At 43.6% G+C, this 24418-nt stretch overlaps 1 long non-coding RNA gene across 1 annotated transcript; it reads left to right on the top strand.

The window, feature by feature from the left end:
• The first annotated feature begins 17725 nt into the window (after positions 1 to 17725).
• On the top strand, positions 17726 to 18274 carry LOC118472042 (uncharacterized). Its single transcript, XR_004849547.1, has 2 exons — positions 17726 to 17842; positions 17938 to 18274. It is a non-coding gene; the product is annotated as an uncharacterized lncRNA (long non-coding RNA).
• The last annotated feature ends 6144 nt before the right edge of the window (positions 18275 to 24418 follow it).

Raw genomic sequence — 24418 nt, 5'->3', positions numbered from 1 at the left:
CCTTTTCATTGAAAAGTCACTCTCGCACTCTCTCATTCGAGCCAGCCGAAGGTACTAATGTAATGTAATGTAATGTTTTTAATGATTAATTACAATGTAATCCAAACTATGTTATTACCTCAATATAGAAAATAAAGTGAATTCATAAGATAATATCACATTGTGTATTATCTTCAAGAGAAATGAAGATAATCTCTTCATCATCTTCGTCCAAGAATCATTATCTTTGAGAAAAGATAATACTTCGGAGGACGAAGGTCCTTAACATTTAATCTTTGTGTTGCCTTGTTTTTTATTCACAATAATTGAGAACAAGTGACCAACACCGCCGGTCCGGGAGTGGACGGGGTGTTACAGTTTCGAGCCTCTGGACTTCGGTCCGGCTCTCAATAAAGTCCTTCTCTAGTATCTTGAAAGCTTTCTCCTTTTCTCCGCAATCAAACCGAAGCCCAGATACTTCAGATTTAAGCTTCAAAATTTCTTTCTAAGAAGCTTCGTTTTTTCAATTTTTCTCATGTTCTTCAAGGCTTTGCCTAGAAATAGGCCCTGTGAGGTTTCAAAAGATAAGATTTTTGAGAAAACAACCCGAAGCTATAAAACAAAGGTTAATAAAATCACCTTGAGATGGGTATTAGCAAAACAATCAGAAAAGTCTTCATCATACATTGTTGACAGCATGGCGGATAATCCCGTAGCTCTTTCTACCGCCGAAGCCGAGTATATTGTCGTAGGCCATTGTTGCTCGCAATTGCTTTGGATGAGGCAAACTCTTAGGGACTATGGTTACAAATTAACCAAAGTTCCTCTTCTATGTGATAATGAGAGTGCAATCCGCGTGGCGGATAATCCCGTTGAGCATAGCCGCACTAAACACATAGCCATTCGGTATCATTTCTTAAGGGATCACCAACAAAAGGGGGATATCGAGATTGCATATATTAACACCAAAGAACAATTAGCCGATATCTTTACCAAGCCACTAGATGAACAAACTTTCAACAAACTTAGGCATGAGCTAAATATTCTTGATTCTCGGAATTTCTTTTGATATTTTGCACACAAAGCTCATTAATATACCTTTGATCATATCTCTTTTATATGATATGACTAATGTGTTTTCAAGTGTGTTTCAAACCAAGTCATAGATTGAAAGGGAATTGGAGTCTTCGGCGAAGACAAAGGCTTCCACTCCACTCCATTGAATCACTCATCCTTCGCCGTTGCTCCAAGCAACTCTCCAACTTTGGTATAATCTTCGCTCATATTTTGTTCACCAAAGGGGGAGAAAATAGTTAGAAAGGGCTTATATTTCACTCTAGTATCCGTTTTTGGTGATTCATGCCAAAGGGGGAGAAAGTATTAGCTCAAAGCAAAAGGACCGCACCACCACCAATTTTCAAAATTTGAGTTAAGAAAAGATTTTTGAAATGATGAATTTTTTAATTGGTATCTTATTTTTGATAGAATTTCAAATTGGAACACCCTCTTCAAAAACTAATATCTAAAACCCTCTTGAACGCTAAGAGAAGGATTTTATTGAGGGGGAGTTTTGTTTAGTCAAAGGAAGAGCATTTGAAACAGGGGGAGAAAATTTCAAGTCTTGAAAATGCTTCTCAAAATCTTATTCATTTACCTTTGACTATTTGCAAAAAGACTTTGAAAAGAATTTACAAAAAAAATTTGCAAATACAAAACATGTGGTGCAAGCGTGGTCCAAAATGTTAAAAATAAAGAAACAATCCATGCATATTTTATGAGAATTTATTGGTTCAAAATTCTTAGTAACCTTTTGCACTTACAATTATGCAAACTAGTTCAATTATGCATTTCTATATTTGCTTTGGTTTGTGTTGGCATCAATCACCAAAAAGGGGGAGATTGAAAGGGAAATAGGCTTACACCTTTTCCTAAATTGATTTTGGTGGTTGAATTGCCTAACACAAATAATCGGACTAACTAGTTTGCTCTAGTTTATAAGTTTTACAGGTGCCAGAGGTTCACAACAAGCCAATAAAAAGACTAAAGATGGGTTCAAACTAAGAGAGCTAAAGGCATCCCAAAGGCACTCTGGTCTAGCGCACCGGACTGTCCGGTGTGCCACCGGACAGTGTCCAGTGCACCACCAGACAGTGTCTGATGCACCAGGGAACTCGACGTTGAACTCGCTACCTTCGGGAAAATGGGAGGCTGCTCCGCTATAATTCACCGCAAACAGTGTCCGGTGTCACACCGGACTGTCCGGTGTGCCAGCGGAGCAACGGCTACTTCGCATGCGACGGTCGACTGCCACGCATTTAATGCGCGCCTGCGCGCGCAGAGGACAGAGCACGCGCAGAAGGCGCATCGGACAGTCTACAAGACCTGTCTAGTGCACCACCGGACAGCCCAGAGGCCCCACCAGTTAGAGCTCCAACGGTCATAACCCAACGGCCGGCTGACGTGGCTGGCGCACCGGACAGTGTCCGGTGCGCCATGCGACAGACAGCCTCCCAACGGCCACTTTTGGTGGTTGGGGCTATAAATACCCCAACCACCTCACATTCAATGGCATCCAAGTTTTCCAACTTCCTACACCTAACAAGAGCTATAACATTCAATACAAGACACACCAAAGAGATCAAATTCTCTCCCAAGTCCATAGTTCATTCCAAATCAAATAGTGACTAGTGAGAGAGTGACTTGTGTTCATTTAAGCTCTTGCGCTTGGATTGCTTCTTTTTCTCATTCTTTCTTGTGATCAAACTCAATTGTAACCAAGGCAAGAGACACCAATTGTGTGGTGGTCCTTGCGGGGACTTTGTGTCCCGTTTGATTGAGAAGAGAAGCTCACTCGGTCTAAGTGACCGTTTGAGAGAGGGAAAGGGTTGAAAGAGACCCGGTCTTTGTGACCACCTCAACGGGGAGTAGGTTTGCAAGAACCGAACCTCGGTAAAACAAATCCTTGTGTCTCACTCTTTATTTGCTTGCGATTTGTTTTTCACCCTCTCTCTCGGACTCGTTTATATTTCTAACGCTAACCCGGCTTGTAGTTGTGCTTAAGTTTATAAATTTCAAATTCGCCCTATTCACCCCCCTCTAGGCGACTTTCACACACTAGAGCCATCCCTTTTTCTCTAAGTCCAAAATCAACCCTAACCTAAAGATCAGAAATGTTCACCCCTTTGCTGGCGCCAAAACCACTTGGTCCAAATAACAAAAAGTAGCCAAACTACCCAAGGCACACACCTGAAAATTGTGAAATCAAACCAGGGTCGTTTGACACGGTTTGGCATCTGTTTTGTCGCGGGGTGAACAGTGCAGACAGACAAGACTTGGCGCCACCAGATCTTCCAAGCTAGACCCGATCTCCCCTTGGAACTCACATGAACTAGATAGCCCTAGGTGCAGGGAAGAAAACTTACACAAGACATATGGCAAGATTCGCACATTTGGGAGCTCTGTAGGCGCAAGAACTCGGGTAGATTAACACGACCACGTGTTCGACGCGCCCTGGCAACGCCATAGCATGCCCCGACAACGCCATAGCACGCCCCGACGCTCAGCCCCGCGCGCGCCGCGCTGCGTCAACCCCGCGCCCACGACTATAAAGCCAACCCCGGTCTCGACCGTACACCCCCATGCGCTCCTAACCCTGCCCGAGCACGAGTTCACCGGCATTTGCCCAGAGAATGGCATGCCAGCGGCCGAGCAAGCCCTAGCCACCGTAGACCGGCCACGCCATCCATCCTCCACCCCGTCTGACCCTTTGGCTAGCTTCCCCAGAGCTCAGTGAAGCTTCCCGAGCCGCGGATTGGACACCACCTCACCGGAGACGCCGGATCGACGTCGCCATACTTCAACCGACCGTCGTCGCATGTAGACCGAGCCACACGGTAAGCCATTCATCGATTCCTTGTACCTACGGCATCCTTTACTCCACGGAAGCTCCTCGTGCCATTCAATTGAACTATACCGCCGTGAGCAGGCCGGAGCACACGCCGCCGATGAGCCCGACCGCCTGCGCACGTGGCCAGCCCTATTCCGGCCATCACCATCGGCGATCCGCCCCTCGACGTGACCGCCAGGACCTCCCGGACCTCACCCAGCCCTCCACCGGACCTCTCCCGCCGCCGGTAAGCCGCGCCACCCTTTTTCCTCTCTACGGTCACTATTCCGGCGGGGAAGGAGCTCGGGATAAGAAAGAGAAGACCAGGGGGTTTCGCGATGTTAGTGACTCAGTGAAACAGTTCCGCAGGGGCACCGTTTAAATGATTTAGTTAAGGGAAACCCCAGGGGCCCCGGTGCAAACCTGTTTTCCTTAAACCTTTAAGATTTATTCTAAATAAGTACAGAACTTGAAAAATTCATAACTTGAGCTTTATCCAACCAAATTTGGTCAAACCAATTTTGCTAAATCCTAAATTTTATGAACTATTTAGGAAAAATAATAAATACCCTGAGTACTGCAAGGCTTTTTCGAGTTTTAATTTAAATAAGTATACTGCCCAAAACTAAATAAATAGAGGAAAAATAGAAATACTTTTGGACTGAGGGTAAGAAAAATTAGAGACATTCTTAACTACTAACTACCCTATTTAAAAATATTAAACTCCTTAGTATACTAGGTTAAGGAGGGATTAACCATTAAAACTTGTTTTGGTCCAAACGTTAAGAAAATGAAACAAAGAAATTTAAAATAAGAACCGGAAGGCAACCACATTTTTCCTAGTTTGCTTAAGTAACAGAGTTCATAAGAAAACGTTGTTGAAACCTCTGTTAGTACAAAAGAAATGCACCACATTTTATTTCATAAAACAGTAAGAACTTAGAAAAATCCTATAAAAATAACCCTAAGAAGAAACCACCCCAATCCTTGGGATAACTACTAATATGCTAGTATGAATATAGGGAAAATATAAGTTCTGTTGTTTGATATTTTTCAAATAACAAGTTAGTTATAAGTGCCTTTTTGACATTAAACTTTTGTAAATCACAACTAAATAATCATGAGACCACTTTCTATGATTTTTGGCACCGAGGTCTGTCATTACCCATAGATTTTGACAAAAATAATTTTGAGTACAGAACCCTCACCTAAATCAGAGATGTAGTACAAAGTGACCATCTACCCTCACTTTTGTTATTTTTGCCCAAGGTTTATCTTAATTAATTCTAACCTCAAATTTGTAGAATAAACTACATAGACCAATATTTACCCACTGTAATTTTTGCCACATTTTTGGAAAATTCTAAATCACAATGGTAGTTCAAGAGCACTCAAAACAAGCATAAATAGAAAGTAAAAGGGGAATGGTGCAAGAAATTAATATTATACAACTAAATCTCTCTAAGAGTCCAATAAAACCTAAAGGGGATGATTAAAATTTTGAAGTTCCCTCAAGACCCTAAGATAGGTGTGTATAGAACACTTTAGGCACCATCCGATAAAGAAACCCTAGTTTACCCACTGTTTAATATTGTTTCACCATACCTAGTATCTACTAAATTGACATATCATTAATATACATGTATCTTATTCATTGCATTCGATAGATTGTAATCTCGCTGACAGAGAGTACATCCTCATTCTGGAGCAAGGAGTTGCTCAGGAGGTAGTCTAGGAGCCAGCACCAGAGCCTGCCATCGAGGATCTGTCTACCCCAGCTTTTGAAGGCAAGCCCCGGTTTTATGCATAACCGTTATATATGCTATTTTACTGCACTTAATGTTTGTAGGCTTGTACTGTGCACTTAAGTGTAGGAGTTGCTTGAAACCCTAGTTGCATGAACTCAGGATTCCTTTTGAGATGGATACTAGTATGCTAGGTCGAGTAGCTGCTTTACTAATTAGGGATCTCGGTAGAAGTCAAGTGATTTTTCTAGCACTCGCGAGAGGTCAGGAATTGATTGTATCCATTTTTATATCGTAATGATGATGGTCTGTGGACAACAATCCATGGGGATGCGTTGTCTACGAGACGAAATTTGGAATAAGGATTAAGGTATGGTACCGTGTGTCAAGCGTTTGAACGTACTAAACACATGCGGAGAAATATGGTAAATCGGTAAGCCTAGTACCTGAGTGAACCTGCCCACGGATTGATCTCCTCATGCAACCTGAGACGTTGTCTCCCATTTCGGTTATGGTGGGTACAAGTGCGGTCACTGCACGACGGAAGTCGGGGTCAGTGAGGCATTGTACGCCAAGGCGGTGGGCCTCTTTCTGTTGCCAGGGAATCGATGGGGACGGTTGATATGTGTGGGGACGGAGTGCCTCGCCATGTCGTGTGTTTAGGTTTACCTTGCAAGGATAAAAACTCGATTCGAATCGTCTGCTTCTCATAGCTAATGAGACTGCTTGATCCATGCTGCTACATTGAGTAATACGTAGAAATGAATTGACTGGCAAAAGATGTTGATTGGTAAAATGTTTGATACCATGTACGAATAGCTAGGTACTCATCTAGTTTAAAAAGGATCATACTAAAACTTGAACAACAAAAACTTGATTTTAGACCCAGCTAGTGCTTTTGGCAAACCAAACCCCTCAGCCAAACAGCTGCATGTCTAGAGGTAGAGGAGTAGACTCCTCACACCGGGTGAGTCTAGCTGAGTATTAGTATACTCAGCCTTGCTTGTGGCATAATTTTTACAGGTTCTCTGGAGGATATGGTCGCTGGAGTAACTTGGCCGTCTACCTTACCACTGGTTTGGACAGTCGAGTGGGACCCTACCTCACCAGGAGAGGAGCATGAGGAGTGATGGGCCAAGCTTCCCCATCCTCCCTTTTATTTATCGTTAGTTGATTTCCGCTGTATCTCGAACAATGACTACTACTTTTGCAAAACTCTGATGATGTTGTAATAACCTTAAGCACTTCTTTAAATTAGGGTTTTATGCTTTATTGTATTTGCTCTGTGCCTCACCTTCGAGTGAGTATGTGGTACTGGATCCTGTTAGTGGCCTAGTCGGACTAGATCCGAGGGACTCATGGTTTATTCCTATTTAAGTGTGGTCTAGCCTCTAAGGCGGGACTTAGGCACTTAAGTTGGAATAATTCGGGCGGTTCCGCCATAGCTGGTATCGGAGCTTGTACCACCTCAGAGGAATCAATAAATCATAATTACCGACCTTTTCAAAAGTAAAACCTGCTTAGAAACCAAGTTGGATAGCTTTCAGGACGATAAGGATAGACCTAGGACGTGAAGCCTTAGGATACTAGATGGGTAGCTAGGTGGCTAGTTGAGTATGATGTACTGACTGCTATGATGTAGATGGGGGATTTCTATATCCCTATATGCTTGATGTGAGGACGCTTAGGACGAGCATGCATTATTTTTCTATCCTCTTAGTAAAATGTCATTATTAATAAGAAGCTACATAAACAAAGAGACACCCATAATAAAAATTTTAAATCTATAACGAAGATCTCAACTTAACCCTAGAAAAGCCTAGTCCTCAGAAGTTTTTCTCTAGTCTTTGCACTAGCTTCCTTGTATTTTTGGGATTCTTTTCCATTTTCGCTTACACTTGCCCTTGCACAGATGACTTCTCACGTACCCACGGACGGAGGGAACGCACATTCCCACACAGACGGTCTTGCACGAGAGGGTTTCCCCTGTATTTTGTGGGAGGTACTGCAGGGAGCAGGTTACGCTACGCCTCCCCAGTACGCGGTGCAGCTGTTCGAGGAGCACCGAGTACCTCGCTGTAGGGTGAGGATGACCTTGGAGCCTCATCCCCTACAGCCAGGCTGGTGTTCTTTGGACTCAGAGTTCTTCGGTTTCAGGGCAGAGGATACTATTGAGTCCACGGCTCTGCACGTGCTGACAACCTTCTGTGGATTTCACCCCTTGGAGCTGTCAACCCACCCCATCGGCTTGTTCCCCACTTAGAAGGAGGACGGCCCGATGTGGAAGTATCGGGTTGAGCATGCCAAGGATGTGTGAGCTCTCTACCCTGGGCATACCGCTCACCTGACGGTTCCGTGCATGAGTGCCATGTATCGTCTGTAGGCCTTATGAGGTGAGGTGATGTCCCAGCTTATGGGCCTAGTGGAGTCTACCAAGATCACCCTGGATAACCGAGAGTACCTTGTTGTCGACTTGTCCACTTAGTTGGTGGAAAAGGATCTCCAGGTGGAGCAGATGGCCAATCAAATCCAAGAGCTCGAGGATCAGATGGAGGCCAGGGAGAACACTATCGCGGTTCTGGAAGATCAGCTCCAGACCACCCAGCAATAGCTTGAGGAAGCCAACCAACATTTGGATCTGCACCATCAAGAGATTGAGGATATGGAGGCAGAAGGGGCCGATGAGGACGTGGATATCGAGGGAGGAGAGGAGCTGGAGCCTGCATCTAGCTTAGACACTGCTGGCTCAGGAAGACCACCTCCCCCCGAGTCTAGTTTTGCCTCGTTTGCTCATTAGATTTCAGAGTTAGGGTAGAAGTGTGCAGCAGTAGAACTCCTTGAAACTAGCTTAACTTTTGCACCTTGGAGGTACTAGGCTAGAGAGTTGAGTATTTTGAGCACTACTGTAACTGTTGGAAACTCTTTTGGCAAGATGAATGATAGATGGCTCCTATTTTAAGTCTATGAATGAAATTATATCTTGTTGGTACCAGTTGTGAAAAGCGAGACAATGTTTGGAATTATGCAAACTTCGTTGTTTAAGTTCTTTTATCATATGCAATCACGGATTGTAAGTATAACAAACGAACCTCCTAAATTTCAGATGGCATGGAGAGCGCGCCGTGGATAGAATGAGCACATCCCTCCACCTCTGTCGCAGCCTCCTTCCATGAAGAAGCTCATGGCTCAGCAGAATGAGATTCTGCGGCAGCTTGCTCAGCGTCAACCACTGCCTCAGCACTATGGGGGTGGTGATCATCACCAGCGTGTCCCGACAGCAGCCACCTACTAGGAGTTCCTCAGTACTCAGCCGCTGTTGTTCACTCAGGCAGAAGATCCACTAGATGCTGATATTTGGCTCAGGGTGGTGGAATCCAAATTCTCAGTACTTAATGGAGATTGTTCAGATGTGGCCAAGGTTTGTTTCGCCACCTAGCAGCTTCGTTGGCCCGCTAGGACCTAGTGGGACCATTTCCTCGCTATGCAGCCGGTTGACCACATGGTTGAGTGGGGAGAGTTCAAAGCAGTATTCAGAGGGCATCACATACCAGTAGGCATCATGGACCGCAAGCTCAATGAGTTTCTGGCACTCACTCAAGGAAGTCGTACCATGTTGCAATACGCCCAAGCTTTCAATGACCCATTGTCAGTACGCAGGCTACCATGCCGACACCGATGAGAAGAAGAGAGATAGATTCCGGAGGGGCCTCAATACTAAGCTCCATGACCGTCTCAACACAGTCAAGGCCAACAACTACAATGAGTTAGTTAACATGACCATCTCTCAGGAGGATTGCATCACAGCCCGTCAGGCAGAAAAGAAGAGAAAGACCCCTATGGTAGGACCATCAGCACAGCCTCAGCGTTTTAGGATTGTGCCCGACACTCAGAGCAGAGGACCTCAGCAGTAGCAGGGACGATGGGTGATCCGACCACAGCAGCAGCAGCAGGCACCCAACCGCTCTCAACCCCCAGTTCAGAGGAACAACAACCAGCCACAGCAGCAGTACCGTTAGGGCAATGATAATAGGTGTTTCACTTGCGGCAACACCAGACACTATGCCAAGAATTGTCCTAGGAACTAGCAGAAGCAGGGGCAGAATGCAAATCAGAACCAAGGCAAAAGGCAGAGGGTGCAAGTAAGGCAGGGCAGGCTGAACTTCACCACATTAACTGACATTCCGGAGGGAGCACCCGTCATGACTGGTCTCTTTTCTGTTTTAAATTTTCCTGCAGTTATTCTTTTCGATTCTGGTGCATCACACAGTTTCATCAGCGCAAAATTTAGTGCCAAGTGTCAGTTACCTTTTCACCACACAAAGGGGGCTATTATGATCGCAACACCAGGGGGTAGAGTTGCCACCTATCAACTCAACCGACAAGTCCCCATAAAATTTGGTAGTATCATAGTCGGAACCACCCTCCTAATCATGGGATTGGAGAGTGTGGACATCATCTTGGGAACAGACTGGTTATCATGACATCATGCCTTGATTGATGTCGCAGCAAGAGCCATCGAAATACACTCACCAATTTGTGGAGCAATCACCTTGTACCTACCTGACCAAGGCTATACCCATTCTTGTGCACTCACCGAGATAAAATCACTTGTGGAGAGGATTCCAGTAGTCTGTGAATACCCTGATGTTTTCCCAGATGAACTTCCAAGGATGCCACCCAATAGGAACATAGAGTTTGCCATAGAATTGCATCCAGGGACTGCACCTATATCCAAGAGACCCTATAGGATGCCTCCAGCAGAGTTGGCAGAACTGAAGAAGCAGTTACAAGAACTGTTGAACAAAGGGTTCATTCGCGCAAGTACTTCACCATGGGGATGTCCGGTCTTGTTCGTGAAGAAGAAGGCTAAGAGTTTGAGACTGTGTGTCGATTACCGCCCTCTCAATGCGATAACTATTAAAAACAAGTATCCTTTGCCCCACATTGATGTGTTGTTTGATCAATTGGTCGAAGCCAAGGTGTTTTCCAAGATAGACCTTCGCTCTGGCTATCATCAAATCAAGATCAGGGCCAGTGATATTGCGAAGACGGCTTTCTCTACCATATATGGACTTTACGAGTACTTGGTGATGTCATTCGGGCTGACCAATGCCCCGACATATTTCATGTATTTGATGAATTCAGTATTTATGTCAGAGCTGGACAAATTTGTGGTGGTCTTCATTGATGATATCCTGGTATATTCAAAAAGTGAGGACGAGCATATCAAGCACTTGCACACTATACTTCAGCGGCTACGCGATCATCGCTTGTATGCCAAACTCTCCAAATGTGATTTCTGGCTACGGGAGATCAAGTTCTTGGGTCACACCATTTCTCAGGTTGGGATAGCAGTTGATCCTGAAAAAGTACAAGAAGTGATGGATTGGAAGCCTCCTACCACCGTGTGGCAGATTTGGAGTTTTCTGGGATTGGCAGGATACTATCGGCGATTCATTCCGGATTTCTCTAGGATTGCTAAACCAATGACTGAATTGTTGAAGAAAGGAGTGAAATTTGATTGGAGTTAGAAGTGTGAAGGTGCATTTCATGCATTGAGGCAACATGACTACAGCACCCGTGCTAGCACAGCCTGACAACACCAAATCATTTGATGTATATTGCGATGCTTCGGGCACTGGACTAGGTTGTGTTTTGATGCAAGACAACCGAGTTATTGCCTACGCATCCGAATGCGGCGAGTTGCGGCCCTACGGTGGTGTTGTTCGACCGACGGAGAATTCCTATGGCTTCAGCTAGTTTCGCTCCAATTAATCCCTCACATAGCTTCTATGCGACCAGACCAACCTTCGAGTAGCCTCGTTGGAGCCCGAATCCCACTGTCGACGAGTATCTACGGCGACGGTCCTTGCTTCCCCCCTTTATCTCACATGGGATCGCCCTTATCGTTGAGTCACGAAGATGGGAAGGGGAAGCGAAGTTCAGACACGCCATCATATAGTGCCAGTCGATTTAGGGGTTAATCGGAACTGCTCCTCCAAAAATCGTGCGGTCCATTAAGGTCCCACTCTGTGGTAATGGGGAGGACAACGAGCTGACGGAACGGGCCCATTTGGCGGCGTAACATGCACGCACGGGTTAGGTGGTGACCTGAGGGAGGGAGCGAGGGGAGCCACCGACGTGCCTGGCCCACTAGTCGGGGTCGTCGCAGCGCGGGCGATAGTGGGTGAGGCTGGCCACTGGGCCCCTTCTGTCGGCGCACCACAGCGGTTGGGCCAGTGGGTTGAGTCGGTCCAAGGGGATTTTGGCACATGAACGGTGTTACCCCTTTTTTCCTTTTTCTTTTCTTTTTCCATTTTTCTTTTCTCTTTCCAAATTCAAGGATTCAAACTAAATTTAAATTCCTATTTTGAACTTAAGATTTCCAAATATCAAACACAATCCTAAAGTGAATAAATCTTCTACGTTTTGCATTATTTATTTTTCTTTCAATCATTTAGTTATGGAAGGGATATTTAACTTACTTAGAATTTTCTTTCTAGATTTTAATTCTCCCATTGATTTCTTCTGAATTTTGAATTCAAGTAGGGTTTGAATATTCATGTTTCTATTATGATGCATCTCAAAAAAAATTATCAGCATGATATGCATAGATTATTTATTTCTATTTATTATTCATATGATCATGAGAAAGAGCATAACTAAAAAAATCTTAACTCTACTTCTTTATTGTAAAAAGTTGGGTATTACAAAGCCTATCCCCTTAAAAATAAGCTCGACCGCGAGATTAAGAGGAACTAGGGAAAAGATGGGGAAATTCTATTCTTAGCTCTTCTTCTCTCTCCCAAGTAGCCTCATCTTCACCATATTGACTTCATTGCACTTTGCACATTTTGATCACTTGACTCCTCGTGACACGAGTCAAGGTATCAAGGATCTTGATAGGATATTCCGTATAAGTCAGATCATCTTGAACACTCAATTCCTCCACAGGTAGCTGCTCCTCGGGTACCTTGAGACACTTCTTCAACTGGGATACATGGAAGACATCATGTACATCTGCAAGATAATCTGGTAGTTCCAGTTGGTAAGTAACTTCCCCACTCGCTTTAAGATCATGAAGGGTCCAATAAAGCGAGGGGACAACTTCCCTTTAACTTTTAACCTCCTCATACCCCGGATCGGTGACACCTTCAGATATACGTGATCACCCTCCTCAAACTCTAATAGTCTTCTCTGAGTATCTGCATAGGTTTTCTGTCTTGACTGCGCAGTTCTCAAGTTTTCCCATATCAACTGTACTTGTTCTTCTGCCTCTTGTATAATCTCTGGCCCAAAGAACTGTGTTTCACCTATTTGATCCCAATATAGAGGAGTCCTGCATTTTCTGCCATATAAAGCTTGAAACGGGGACATCTTCAAACTGGCTTGCTAACTTTTATTGTAACACCCCAGGTGTTTGCCTCATATTAGGCAGCATATATGGACCTCTGTGATAAATGTCAGCACGAACAGTGATTTCTTTGTCCACTGCATCTCTGTCCATCAAGAATATTAAAAGGATTTCACGGAGTTTAGAATTCAATCATCTCGCATGATGACAAGTTCTACGCTGGTTTAAAATTGCTCGGTTAAGTAAATGCAATTTAGAAAGCGCCTGGTCTAATAATTTTGACCGCGTGCGTTATCCGAGAAATCGTGCGCAAGGTTAATAATTCAGATTGTTTCTTCAGCATGTTATTTTGGTGACGAAATCGAGTTAGCAGATAAGGTTTTGGTTGGATTCAATTAAATCAAACATAGAGTAAATTATCGAAGTCGATGTCGTGGTTTGGTCTGATTGCGTCCCGCCTAGATCTACGTATTTGCATATATATAACTATACACAAATTATTGACTCTGAGAATATTCACCAAGTTGAATGAAGTCTAAAATAGTATTGTTGATATTATTTTGATTAGGTTCATTTGTGTCTGGCGTGGACCCAAATTCAAAATTTGGATTTATACATATTCGGGTGTTTTTTAGAAAAAAATAAAAAAAATAAATGAGAAATATCTACCCACCGCTGAAGTCTCCTCTGCTCCTTATCTCCTCGCCGCTCAACCTCCTCTCTGTTTCAGCCGTGGAGCATCAGCGCTTCACCTCATCTCCCATGGCCGAGCGGCTCCCTCGTGGTGCCCAGGATCCCCTCCCGCACATCTTCCTACTGGAGCTCGAGCTCAACCCAGGTCGGCCTCCCATCGCGCCGTAGTTTTGAGTCGTCATGTCCTGTCATCGAGTCGTCTTCTCCTGCCACCATCTGTTAAGACGACGAGCTCGCCCCAAGCTCCTTCTATGGCCGTCATGGCTCCTTCCCCAGGCCCTTCGCGCGCTCTACTTCCACCCCACCGTCGATTTGGTGGCTGCGCCCAGGCTGCAGTTTCCAGCGTGCTCGCCTCTACATCCTAGCCACCACGACGTCTTCTAGCTCAAACTGCACCACCGATTTACCCTGCCTCTGTCTTTAAGGTTCAGCTCACGTACGCACGCCGGACGCGTTTGCCGCTAGGCCCTGTGTCGTTAGGCTCGTCAACCATGGTCTCTGCCGCGCGCACACTCTTCTTTGTCGTCGAGTCCGCGTGCGCTGCTCGCCTCGAGCCGCCCCGCCGTTGTAAAACACCGCGCAGGTCTCTAACCTCACTGCCCACTCTCGCCATCATTTTTGTATGCTGTGTTTGGGGTAAAGGAATCCTAGGAGCACCCTACCAGCCATTGTCCTACGCTACCAGGCCCCACCGTCAATCCCGTCTAGGCCCTGGCATCGGCTTAGTGCGCTCCACCTTGAGGTGGTGTCCGCCGTCGTGGAGCACCGCTGCGAGCTCCCAGCGCCCTCGCCTCCAGTCTCGCCCTAGTCATGGACGCCCAACGCTCTATCTCATCGTCACTGTTCGCGACGGATGTCAAACCTCCGCATGCCCCCAGATGCGTCGTCACCACGTTCATGCGTTGCCGTCCGTGCCTTGTGTTCATGCCGGCAAAAGAATCCCAAAACAGTGTGTAGAAGCAAGCTCCAGGTCGATGCCCCCAAGTGCTCGGCGAAAGGCCTGAACAAGGATCATCGCCATTTGTGCGGAATTCTAGTCAATATGGAGAGATTCCAAGAGTTGTGGATGGAGGAGCACTACAGTAAACTGATGAATATCCGACGGTCACTCTATCTCCGACGACTTCCTACGAGGCCGTCGGATATTATCTTATGTCCGACGGCCAACATGGGCTCTCGGAAATATAGACTTATCTCCGACGGCTAGTTACGAGACCGTCGGACATAAGGTTATATCCGACGGCCTCGTAACTAGCCGTCGGAGATAAGCTTTTTTAACACGGTCCCGGCCCGGTGCGCGGTTCATTTTCACGCGCGCGCGCTCGCTTCTCTCTTCTCTCTGTCTCTGCCCGCTCGCCGCCGTCGACGCCCGCCCGCCGTCGGCCGCCGGTGTAAGGTATTTAATATTAATGTATTTAATGTATTATTAATATTTTGTATATATTAATATTGTTTTGTAGTTTCCAATGTTGTTATTTAATAGTTAGTATGTTAAATAATGTTTATCTTATTATATCCGAGGGCCTAAATTTAATTAGTGGTGCTTAGATAATTTTAATTTTTAATTTCCGAGGGTAATTATTATACCCTCGGAAATAAAGTCATTTTATATGATTTGTCACCCGTGATAATGTTATGTAGAGGTGTCTATATAATTTAAATTATTAATTTCCGAGGGTAATTAGTATGCCCTCGGAAATAAGGTTATTTTATATGATTTAGGGTCCCGTTAAATTATTTTCCTTGTATTAGTGTGGTTTATTAGATTAGAGGCGTGATAAACTTAACTAATCAAGTTAACATCTCGTATCTAGTATGGAGGAGGATCGTCGATGGATGTATGAAGGTTGGAAGAAAAGAGGTGCTCTATCAAGTGAGTGGGTTGCCAAGACTGACGCGTTTCTCGACCGTGCTTTTGCTCGGTCAGAGACTGGAACCGATGTTAGGTGCCCTTGTAGCAAGTGTCGGAACATTAATTTCCTTGACAGGAGGACTATGTCGATACATATTTGCAAGAACGGTTATATGCGAGGCTATGAGGTGTGGGTGCACCACGGTGAGGACCCACCTCCTCGTATTGTATCGGAAGTTCAGTCACATGAAGAGGAGGACTACGATAGGATGGAAGAGATGCTTGACGATGTACGCCATGAGTTTCTAACCGTCGATTCGGAGAACCCCGGTCAACCCACCGAGTTTGAGGATCCAGCTACACCTGCCAAAGGACATGTATCAGTCTAAAAAGCTGTTATCTGGCCTCGGTATGGACTACGAAAAAATCGATGTCTGTGAAAATAATTGTATGCTTTTCTGGAAGGAGACCGCAGGTGAGAAGAAGTGTACTGTATGTGGTGAGCGTAGATTCGTTGAGGTTGAAAACGACGATGGTTTGACCGTGACTACGAAGATTGCACGTAAGCAGCTTCGTTACATGCCTCTCATACCTCGGTTGAAACGTTTGTTCATCTCCAAGAATACAGCCAGACACATGAGGTGGCACAAAGAAGGGGTACGTGAGAATCCAAATGTCATGGTGCACCCAGCTGATACAGATGCATGGAAAGCACTAGATGCTTTTGATTCCAGCTTTGCTGATGAAGTGCGGAATGTCCGCTTCGGTTTGGCAACAGATGGTTTCTCGCCATTCAATCTAACTGCAACGTCGTACTCATGTTGGCCCGTCTTTGCTGTTCCATACAACCTTCCACCAGCTATTTTAGTTATTCCATATATGTTTGCTTTTATGATAACACTATGTTTTTTGCAGAAACGGTACAAGTTGCCGGACGATGGATCATATGATATGAACGCTCGTTACGTGTTTGAGTATAACGCGAACGATGTCGTTGCAGATGCAATGTACTATGCACGAATTCAGGCTATAAAGGCATGGTACAGAGCAAATGCTGATGATCGACCGATGCCAAATACCAAGGTCGAGTGGTCATCAATTTACTTGAGGGAGGAGCAATACCTAGAGGTAAACAGGTTGTTGCCTCTCACATCGCACGAAGCCATGTATTTGCTTGCTTTATTTAAAAAATTTCATGTAGGTGTCGGTGCCATGGATGGCCACCCGATCAGACGGTTATCGGGCATTGTGCAGATGGTGGGCTTCCCCTGAGTTTCGTGCCATTTCCGAAAGGAACAGGGGAAACCGTGGAACTGAGTCGTTCCACAACTACGGCGGTGATGGTCATGTGCGCTTGGCTAAGCGAATGGTAAGTCACAGTTTGTCGTAACTTTGAATCACATAGAAATGTGTCAATATAACTTTTATGTACAGGAAGTCAAATCCGGTCGTATGCCCACGGATGTGGAGGTGTATATGCAAGGGCATAGGGGTTTTGATCCTCAGAATCCTGATGTGTTATGCACTCAGACGGCCACCGACCGTCTAGTGAGTTTTTGATACTCTATTATGTGTTTGATATTGTTTGCAATGGCATAGGGGTTATGCACTTATATTTGATATTGTTTGCCTCCAGGCTTCGTATGGGCAGGAGATGGTTCAACGCCATGGGGAGGAGTACGATTGGAGGAGCCAGCCAATCGACCCTCAGGCAGCATATGCTAGCGCAGGAGGACAAGCCCATGGACGGTGAGATTATTTGATTTGGTTTTCAAAATTGTCATCATATGCTTGCGATTCAACTGAGCCATGAGTTACTATACTAAGTGCATGGTTCACTCTTGTAGGTTGGGTATTTTTGATTCTACGATTGATTCCAGAGAGCTGAGACGTCGTGGACGACAATCCACATCGTCGTCTTCACAGTCGTCCCGTTCACGATCAGCAGCCCATGAGATAGAGCTTGCGGTGTTGCGTCAACAGGCAGAGTACCATCAATCAGTCTTGAGGGAACAATTGGAGTACCAGAGGCAACAATCTGAATACCAGAGACAACAAGCCGAGTACCAGAAGAAGAGGGACGAGTATTATCCAAGCCTCCAGGCCCAAAATCAAGCTCTTCTCTCGGTAAGTTGAAGTAACATTTTGTAGCTTATTTTCGAAAACACTTGATGTGTATCTTGTTTGCTCAACAATGACTTGTATATAATTTGTAGCAACTATCCCAACAAGCGGGCGTCCCGATGCCGACATATGGGATGCCGCCTCCGGACTTTGCACTGCCAATGCCAATGTTGGCGCCTCCGCCTCCGCCTCCGTCACAATTCCCTATGGTATGTACACATATGCGTGTGTGACATGTTCATAGATGTCTTATGTGTTTAAATGAACAACTGAGTGGTTACTATTTCATGTGCTTGTGTTATAGGGATTTCAGACACCACCCGCTTCAGTTGCCGCACCTGGAGATGGGTCTGGTCAAGACGACACAACACATTCGTGGGTGAATAATCTTTTCAGCACGCATAGTCCAGCCGGAGGAGGTGGCGATGGATATGAGTGATAATGATGTAAAACACTTGTTGCAACCTTTCATGTGAAAGCCTATCCGTCGAATAATGTTCATTTTGGATTTCGGACAACTATGTTTATGTAAACACTTGTTGCAACCATTTGGAACTATGTCGTTATGTTAAATTTGTGAATGTGAATGCTTATGTGATTATATTTGTGAATGTGTATACTTATGTGAGTATATTTGTGAATGTGTATATGTGTATGAAATCAGTTTTGTATTTGCAAATGTCAGATTTTTTAAATTTCAGAATTTTGTGCAATTTCTGAAAAATGTTATGTCCGACGGCTTAGTGTATGCCGTCGGACATAAGGTGTATGTTATGTCCGACGGCTTAAAACCGTCGGACATAAGTTATATGTTATGTCCGACGGCTTTAAACCGTCGGACATAACATAAGTAGGCCCAGGCGGCGGGTAAAACGGTTACGACATCTTATCTCCGACGGTCCGATGGGGCCGTCGGACATAAGCTATGTCCGATGGGGCCGTCGGACATAAGCTATGTCCGACGGCGGCCGTCGGACATAATGCTATTTCTGACGCGTTATCCTCGCCGCTTAAAACCATCGGAGATAAGTTAATGCCGTCGGACATAACCTATCTCCGACGGTCTTTATCTTATGTCCGACGGTTTTAGCCGTCGGAAATTTCTTCGTTTACTGTAGTGGAGAAAGTGAAGCTTAGTTCAATGCTCGTCAGGTGTTCGATCGAAGACTTTATTCGGAGACTATCGACGTTCTTGCAAATATTGAATCGAGTTGATTATGGTGAGCTGATTCCCTACTTCTATTATTTTGTTTTAATGATTAGATGCGTTGGATTAAATTACTGATCGTAATGATAGTAATTATATGCTATTTTTATTTAAAAATAGGTTATTAATATTTATGTAATTTCTGATAATAATTATTAATTAGAAGTTTTATATGTATATGGTAAAGTTTAGGCGGCAGTGTAATTTAGGCAAGGAGTGCTTTGGTGGTGGATACGTATGCCTAGGGTAATTTAATTAATTTGATACTTGCAATTATGGCGTAGACATGTCGTGTGAAGCTCGGATTTAAGATACGGTTTAGGTGAAAGGGGGTTTGGTAGACAATTTTAATTAAGATGTTAATTGAGACATTTTGATCTTCTATGTTTTGTGACCGGTTAAATGTCTTAAATAGATGTTAAATGTTGCTATGAATGTTTAAAAGAGAGTAGCGTCAGTGAGCCGATTTTAATTGAGATCCAAGAAACACTGTGGTAGATGTATAAATACTTTACATATTTAGGTCGAATTAATAATATGAAGGATAGGTCTAGTGTTTCTGACGACTAGCCAATAGATTCTACTGGGGTTGTTTGCATTGATTCTTATTTAACGGGTGAAATAACGCCTTACCGTAGTAGTGGTCGTTCTTTATGTAGTTAATCAGCTTAGTGTCATAGTGGAATGTTGATTGCTTAGGTCGATAGTCTTGGATAAATGTTTTTATAGCCTAAATTATTTGGAAACAAGTAACATCCGTAGACCATTTTCTATTGAAATTTAGGATACATAAGCGCTTTAGATATTTAATCTGTTGAGAATGTCGTTTTTCGGAAATGCTATTTTTTATATAATACTTTATTAGATGGATCAAATAGTGTAGTGCTTTATTGAGTTGATATCCTTTATAGGATAATTTAGTATAGTAATTCTAAAGCTAAATGAAATGCTACTATTCGTTATTTTAAACCTTGGATGTTCTATAATAGTAAGTTTGAGTTTTAGATGTTATGCTCTAGTCAAGAGATATAGAGTGCTTATGAATGGTTTGTTATGGCTTGCTGCTAGAATTGGATATGGTTAAGTTAGAATACCATAGCTATAGTTCTTAATGTGATATCGACACCTAGTGTTTTCGTATTAGAGTTGCGATGTATTTCTATAAGTGTTTAATATTCTTTAAGTAGCTTTATCTACATTGTGCTATTTATACTTGCACTCATACATGGGCATTATGCATATCATTTAGGTACGCTAATTGATCACATAATGTGGAGGTCAAGAGCTGAGCTGGTCTCAAATGGTGCAAAGGATGATCTACTCCGGGAAGCGATGTCGATGGACCAATCTCATGTGGATGGACTAAACGAGTGCCAAGACAAAGCATGGTCGTTAAGTGATCATCGTCTAACAAACACTAACCTAGTGTTATTCCAGGCAAGCCTCGGTGCATTTACCCCTTTCCTTGTGGTTTTAAAATCTTTATCACCTTATATGATGCATTAGGTGATAGGAGTTGTGTGCTAAACAATTGATGCATTTCCTTCCTTGGAGAATTGATTACCATTCCTTGATTCCTTTTATGAAAAGGAATTTATGATGCTTAGCCTTGATTTAGGAAAACAAAATGTTTTGTTTTAAAACAAAAGGTGATGCTTCACATTGGATGGGAATTTTTACAAAGAAAAGACTTGTGATGGTGAATCCATCATGGCCATGATGGGTTCAACATCTAAAAAGAAGTACCTCTGCCAGGTACCAAACTTTGGGTTTTAAATGATAAAGACAAGACCGGGCGGGTGACTTGCACGAGAAGGAAGTCTCGGTGTAGTGTCTCCGTCTGAGTCGCTTAAGGACCAAGCCGATGTAGGCCTGGTGACTGAGGACCTTTTAACTAGCCATATGCCTCGTCATGGGTAAGTTTTGCCTCGGTCGGACCAACACCAGAAAGGCTACCACGCAATGGGAGTGGAGAGATGGCGAGAGTAGCATGTACCCTACGTGGCAAGAGGCTGGACGGTGGTGTATCTTTGCTCTCAGTTGGCGTGAACCCATTCTGGTCTTGAGAAATATGGTGGCGTATTGACATATGCAAGGGTTAAGTGCTACATATGTCGTGTGGTTGGAGATCCCTAGCTGGGTATTAATCGATTCGGATCGCCGTTACTTCTTGAACATGAAGACTTGGTCACTGACTTACACATAGCAATCCAGTGAACTGAAGGGATGATAAAAAGACGGCTAGTATAGGCCAAGTGCTTGCTCTAAAGTAGAAAGAACTCTAGCTGTAGGTAACTACTTAACCTGACAAGTAAAATGAATTCTTAAGGATCCACTCATAGTAAGCTTTTCTGCAAAAAGAGTGTTTGAATCTTGACAAGCTTTACCTTGATTCCCAAAAGCCAGGATATCTTTGAGAGTCTTTTTCCTTAGACGGGTAAGACTTGCGAAAGTACACTTCGTACTCAGGGTTTTCGAACCCAAGTTGTTGCAGGAACTAGAATTGTGTTGTTGTGGATGGTGCTAAGCGCTGGTGGGCACGGCTTTCTTATAGGTTAAAGTAGCTCTTCTATGCTTCTTATTAAGGATTGTCATTGAGCTAGCATATATTTAAAACTTATAAATAATTTATAACATTTCAAAGTTTATTTCTTTGAATCACTTTTGTAATCACTCCAATAAATATAATGTAAATTTGTTATAACTTGTAACTTTTTGTAATTAAGAAATTCCACTGCAAAATGTTGGTGTGTGATTTGTGTTTACTTAATCTTGCGATCTTGGTTGTAAATGGTTTATTCGGGGTCCTTGGGACACTCGGACAATTCCTGTAAAGTTATCCGGTGCACATGCATAGTCGTCTAAGGTCTTTGAGACAAGGGCTGGTGCATGTGGGCTCAATAACTTGGGAGGTTCTGCCACAACTGGTATCGAAGCATGATAAAGTATAATACGGTCACATATGTATTTTAAAATAGAGTTTTGGTTTTGGAAAACCTATTTTCAACTAAACACATTGTTTGGTTTTGAAAAACTACAGATTTGAAAACTATAATGCTAGCGACATCCTCTGTTAAGCCCTAAAATAAGGACTATCAGGTGGCTTATTTAAAACATTAACCCACAACCTGGGGGGATTTTGCATACATGTGTAATGTTATTTTTAGGCCATTTTAGTTTTGAATGGATCGACGCTCAGGTAAGGTGAGTTGTGAGAGCATGACCGAACAAACGTTAGTCAGGCGAGAGCATAAACAGCACTTGAATATATACATGTTCTACATATGTATATATGAAGGCTATGATGTGGAGTAATTACTTTTCTGGGAATTCAGTACCCCATGGATGTGTATGGGTATACAGACATGGGAATACTGAGAAGTGTAATGTACTTGCAACGACGCACCTACACTCAGGTAAGAAGGTGAGTTACCATAATTGGCTGCCCTATGGTTAAAGTGTGGCAGCGGCGCCTATGCGTGGCTCGGCGCTTAATGAGGACCTGGCCTCCATATAGAAATATATGGAGTATAAACTGTGATAAACGGTCAATTGTGAATTGCATCATTGGGAATTGGGTTGTGATGGAAATTTCTGCAGGTACACTAACCTCGAAAACGTATGTGTAGTTGACGACTAGCAATATACCGAGAGAGACGTAAGTATGCCACCGAGATAGAACACTATTTCCACATTATGTTGGCAAAATTAGTGAGCACGGATAGGACGAGCATGCATCCTGATTGTTGCATCGTGTTTGTCACCTGTGCACGAAAATGCTGCTCTCACCTTTATTCCAATAATCGGTGATTGTAAATAATAAGGTGTCTTAGAGGTATGTGTTTAGATGGCTTCCAGCTTTTCTTGATTTGACTATTAGTGCAAATTGTGTTTGCTCTTATGCTTGATGTGCCGATAGAATGTTATTGACGTGTTTGCATAAACCCAAGGGTATGCTATGCCACTCGTTTAGTGAACCATAACCCAAATCGTCATCAATCCTTCGAAACCCTTCCAAGTTTCCAAGCATGGATGAATTTGTGTAAAGACCAAAATTTGTATCAGGAAAATAATAATAATAATGACATAAAAAATATAATTATGTAGTGTTTTGGGATTATGGAGTCTTTGGAGATCATTTGATTTTGTTTTTTTTTGTGCATATTCAGTTAATGGAATTATATTGGTTAAGCAACAAAAAAATATAAATATAGAAAAAAATGCATGTCATGCTGGAATTCTTGTATGTTTGCAATTGTACTCAAATTTTTGAAACAAGTAAAGTTTGAAAGGTATAATTTGCAAACACCCTAAAATCATATTTTGGGTAATTTAAGAAAGTTTATTTTGTAACTTGAATAAATATGTTTTCAAATAGGAGAATATATATATAATCCTTATATGAGTTAATTTATTGAATAAAACATTTATAAATATCTTCTAAAATATTTAAGCTGTGGCAGAACCTCCCGAGTCATTAGGCCCACCTACAGTTGTCCTTGTCCAACGGACCTCAGACAACCCTGCAGGTGTACCTGATCACTTGACAAGTTCAGTATATGAAATCCTCACCTCGCCCAAGAGCGTTTCACCCGTCACGCAGACATTACAATACATCGGAGTTACGAAAATGTTGAAGCAATTACAAAAACTGATGAGGACATCAACACTAACACGAGTACATCTACACCAGCAGCACCTTCTCCAGCCCAGGCACCATCTTCCCAGTCTAGGCGCCACCCCTTCCACCTGGGCCAGTGACTCGGGCCCGTGCAAGAGAATTGAACTACATCATGCTGTTAAAAAACGAAGGCCCAGAAGATTAGAAGATGGCCCAACAGGAAGGCCCGGATGGGGCGCCTAGGGAAGTTGTGAACAGTAACCGCGGTACTGTAGCGTCGGCCCTACTGTTCACGCCTCTCCTCTATTTAGTCAGAGTCCTGTTTCATTTAGAACTTGAGTTTTGTTTTACATCTAGCTTTAGCTACCTAAGAACAAGCACAAATACGTGTTGTCCTCTGTGATTCAGAACTCCACCTCGAGTGATATTAAGATTGCTCGCATCTTTTTCTTGTTCGTTCTTCGATTGCGCACAGGAAACGATCTTCGTGATCAGGCCGATCTCGCATCAGCAAGGTCGGTAACCATTGGGAGTTGGTTCAGCGATTGCATTGGCGCTTCGGGTTCGCTCGTCGTAGTCGGATCGTGAGGGTATACTTCCACCAAATCGGAATTATCTCCACTCACCGGAAGATCAGGCACTCCAGCTCTATCAAGTGGTATCAGATATCCTGGTTGATCGGTGAGTTTATCGACTGTTTTTTTTCTCCTACAATCCACAAAACCACATAAAAATTTAGGTTAGACCTTATCCCAGCACCCTTTTGAGCCTCGCACTTTCTTTCAATAATCTGCATTGTTGAATTTGTGTGCTTTCACGTCATTTGTTGCTGGTTGCATTGTGTTATTCCACCATTCAAACCCTAGCGCGCCGCCACCATATTCCGTTTGATCACGCCACAAACCGAGTCAACGCCGCTTCCTTATTTTTCTCCTTCGGTTACGTAAAAAAACAGAA

The sequence above is a fragment of the Zea mays genome, chromosome 5 (assembly GCF_902167145.1).
Source record: "Zea mays cultivar B73 chromosome 5, Zm-B73-REFERENCE-NAM-5.0, whole genome shotgun sequence".
NCBI classification, from domain to species: Eukaryota; Viridiplantae; Streptophyta; class Magnoliopsida; order Poales; family Poaceae; genus Zea; species Zea mays.
The sequence above is the reverse complement of the archived record's forward strand: the minus strand, read 5'-3'. Positions and strand labels throughout refer to the sequence as shown.